Here is a 4,252-nt window from a genome sequence, read left to right as displayed (position 1 = left end):
CGCGTCGCGGTCGCGGTCGCGTGCGCCCTCTGCTGCCTGGCGAGCGCTGCCTTTTCTCGGCGCGCTCGGTGCGGCGGGATGTGGATCAGCCGCCTCGTCGACAGCGATGCGCGTCCGTTTGGCGCTTTGCGAGCGCGGTGACCACGTTATCGCGCGGCCTCGGCGTCCGCGCGCATCGTGCGTCTTGGAGCCGTCCGGCGTCGGGGGTGGGGAGCGTGCCGGCCGGCCGGCCGCGGGTCCCAGCAGGAGACCTTTTCTTCTATGGCCGGCCTGCAGCAGCCAGCACAGGAACGAGCGATGGCGGCACGTTCACATCAGGGGGCCTGGTCGTTGGGAGACGGAGTGAAACTGAACTTGGTCTTGGTCATCCGAACCAGCCGTTCAGTTCGTCCCTACGAGATGAACTTGCTGCCGAGGCCAACCCAATCCGGCAACGGCACCCCCATCCGTGACTTGCTACAGTACAATCCACGCACCGGTTCCTAGATTTTTACCCCTTTTGAACGGAGCGGCATGTGCGTTCTGGCGCCCGAGACCGCCCATTCGCCATCCTCTGATCCTCACCGCAAGTGGCCCGGCAAGTCAGCTTGCGCAGCGCTACGGTCTCTCCTACCGCAGCACGATGCCAAGACCCAGGCGCTCAAGCCCATACCTTCGGCACGCACCACATGTCGCAGCCAAAAGCCAATGCCGCATCAACCCTTGTCACCTCGCGAAGTCGCTCGCAGCTCAGCTCTCGGCGCCGGGCTGCCGGTCGCCCTGACCCCGAAGAGACACGGCACGCGGAACGGATCGATTCGTTCGGCACCCGAGCCTCAACCGCGTTCCGGCAGTACAAACACGACCGTGCGTCGCGGCGCAAAGCCGAGGAGGCCGCGGCGGCGCCCCGGGCCGGCCGATCGCATCACCGCCGCGGGAGTTATGGCGGGATCCCGTGGCGCGGCGCGGCGCCCCCTGCCGGCTGGCCTGTCCCCGTGTCCTCCCGTCCTGTCCGCGCGGGCAGGCGAGCGAAGGCGGCGACCCGACCGCTCACGCGCGCCGGCACGTCGGAGCACATCGGCACACGCCAGGGAGCGGGCGGCCGGACCCTGCCCTGCCCGGTCGCGACCTGAAGCTCTGTAGCCCACCTCGCATCGGCCCCTCCGCGCCGCACCAACCGAGCCCCCCAGCCCAATCATGCGCGGCGCGCGCGTGCCGGGTCGCCAGCCGCGCGTCGCGTCGGCCGGGTCCGGCCGCCACGCCACCCCACGCGCCGGGAGCCCGGGATCGATGGCGAGCTGCTACCTAGCTAGCTAGCGCGAGGCTGGTGGACGGGATCCCAAGCCAAGCTGCCGCGCCGAGTGTCGGTCGGTCTTTGTTTGTCCTGATGGGTATTTTTTCCTGCTCATGATTCCGGGGCTTTGCTGTTGGGATCCTCCACATGGCCTTGACAGCAAATTTTTGTGTGTGCAAGCGGGAGCGGTGGCGATGGGATCGAGCTCGGTGTCCGAACAGCGTGGCGCGTGGTGGGGGAACGTGGACTTGCTGATTATGGGGGGGGATTGTTTTGAAGATGGGTGTAGTTAGCTGGAGATGGACTTGCTAATTTGCATGGGCGATGGAGCACGATGCACACACTTAATTTCCTTTTCGAGTGAAAAAAGGGAACAGGTTAGTCATAAGTGTATCTAATTTGGTCATTTGGTGTTTATTTATAAACTTCGGATGTCTTTTAACTAGTTGCTGAATCAATGATGCGTGTTTTTTTAGCTTGTTCCTACAATTCCAACTATTTTAGTTTGCGCGCATCATATGACACCAATTGTCTCAAAAAAAATGTTTTTGTTAGCGGCTTTAACAATTGATTCTGTAGCAACGTTAAAATTAGCACTAGAATAATAAGAACATAATAATGGTATGGAAATATCTTTTTAGTTTGGTGCTTATTTGTAAACTATGGAGGTCTTTTAATTTATTGTTGCTGAATCAATGATTCAGTCATGCGCAAACAGAGATGGGTGCGTCCAATTTGTCGCAGTATTGCATCCTATGATAGCAACTGTTTCTACAATTGTATCAAAATTAGTAGTAGAATACGTTTCAAAGAAAATATTACTAGAATAAGAGCATAGAAATGTTATGGAAAACATCTTTTATTGGATATAATACTAATTCTACTTGTGATTTGACTAACCAAGGAGTGTAGTACTTTTTTCCCCCGACAGGAAAAGGTAATAGCCATGCCCTTTTCACCTCTTAAAGCTGTGGTGAGTTCCTTAACTCTTTAAAGTGATTGAATTTCTATCTATGTATCGTAAAATGATAATATTCATGAATTCCAACCCTAATAAGTAAACGAGAAAGATTGGAATAAATAAGTGCCGTTGATCGCGCTATAATTAATAGTTAAGATATAAGATGATAACATATATTTCGACAACAACCATTTTCATACAAATGGGTATAAAGATCTGTCAGTCTATTCACAACCATGAATGCCTCACACTAGCGGAAGCGTTCACACGGTCATCATTTACTCGACCATGTTAGTGCAGACTGAATGGTGTGCTCGTGAGAAACCATGCGTGAACTAGCGTAGCAACCACTCAAAGACATCTAGACATCTCACGAGTCACACCCATAACACCCAAAAGTACATCGGTTAGGCCACTTAAAGGTTTCTGCGAGCAATGCTACTGAACACATCCATGTTGCAATCAAGGGAATTAAATAAAATGACCAACCAAAGGCCTTCTCAAATATCTTTGATAAGTAATTAACAACACAAAAAAGGGCCTGGATGGTTGTGTGTTTCTTTTTTTTACGCGCAACCACTGAATTATGGAGCGCCATCAGCGAGCTCGCTAGCAGTAGGATGGGGGATCCCTGTCAAGCATTAGAGCGCACCGAACGGCGGCCCAGCTACGCGAGAAAGGCCTCCTTAAACTAACTGCTCATCAACCGGTGGACGTGCACCCCATAACTCCCAAAATTGCTGCTGTTGCCAGTTTTTTTATTTTTGAAATTGCGATTCGAAGGCGTTTTGAATTTTTAGAACACTTGAAAACGAACTTTTGACCTCTTAGAATAAGTTTACTTTGGAGACCTGAAATTTTGTGTCGTCATAGCACAAGAGGTCAGGTCGGCTCACTATGGTGTGGTAAAGTGGTGAAGGCGAGGCTGAGATGGCGCGAGTTGGGCTAGTGATCTGAGAGGCATGAGAGAAGAAGAAAGAAAAAATGAGGGAGCTGGGAGGCTTAAATGAGGGTGAGTTACGGACACAAAAACATGATAATAATGAATGCACTTTTAGAGCAAGAATAATAGTTTAGCCCGCTGCCGACTACAAGAGTTTGCTATATCATCTAAAGTTAATATTGTAGTCAACAAATATAATAGATTGGTTATTATGTTGGCTAAAAGAGTGTTGTGTAATTAATATTAGACCCACTTGCATACTCTCATTCTCTCACCTCAGTCTGGGAATTTGTGCTATAGCCAGTTATGAGCTGGCTACTATCCTACAGCCAGCTCCTTCTCTCTCTTCTCTCATCTCTCCTCCACCTCAGCATAAATATAATAAAATAAGGCTTATAGCCAGCTGACTAGATCTTATTGTACCTGCTCTTAGGACAGGAAGGCCTGGAAAAAATATATATATAAAGGTGTGCTGCTAGTGTGGGTCCCTTCAAATTGGTTGCAAGTGCAAAGTGGTGAAGAAGGGACGAGCATCGGAGCCCAACCATTCCTGTCCTTCAACTCGCCACGTAGTAATCACAACAACAAGGTCTTCGCTGCAGTTACTTGATTATATTAGGAAGATTGAGTAAACACGTTGCCAAAGCAGTGTCAAGATCAGTAGCTTATCCGATGTTGAACACAATCTACACGTCAGTGCAAGCTCGCTCCTTTTCTTTTTTTTTTTACCTTACCTTGATCCAGATCTTTCCTGCCTATCAAAGGAAATAAAAGATAAAAGATATTTATCCCCGGGCCCACCTGCCATCCCGGGCCCGCAAAAGCGCAAACAAATTCCAGCCCACCACACCGCACCGCACCAGCACAAGATTACTACGAGTGACCCACACAGGGTGACGCAATCTTACAGGTAGCCCCTCCGGGTCTCCCGCATTCGCAACCCGCCCCCAGCTTCTCTCTCCTCGCCCGCCACCCCCTCCTCACTCCTCGGCCACACGGCCGCGCCCGGCTATTTAAGCGCGCGCCCCGAGCACAGGGGGGAGAGCGTGCAGAGCGAGACGCGTCGTCCCTCCCC

General features: G+C 51.5%; 1 long non-coding RNA gene across 1 annotated transcript; it reads left to right on the top strand.

The window, feature by feature from the left end:
• Window positions 1-929: 929 nt before the first annotated feature.
• LOC112891125 lies at window positions 930-1,748 on the top strand. The gene is made up of 2 exons (XR_003228416.1): window positions 930-1,370; window positions 1,454-1,748. It is a non-coding gene; the product is annotated as an uncharacterized LOC112891125 (long non-coding RNA).
• The last annotated feature ends 2,504 nt before the right edge of the window (window positions 1,749-4,252 follow it).

The sequence above is a fragment of the Panicum hallii genome, chromosome 4, assembly GCF_002211085.1.
Source record: "Panicum hallii strain FIL2 chromosome 4, PHallii_v3.1, whole genome shotgun sequence".
NCBI lineage: Eukaryota > Viridiplantae > Streptophyta > Magnoliopsida > Poales > Poaceae > Panicum > Panicum hallii.
Note: the sequence above shows the minus strand (reverse complement) of the source record. Positions and strands in the feature narration are given on the sequence as shown.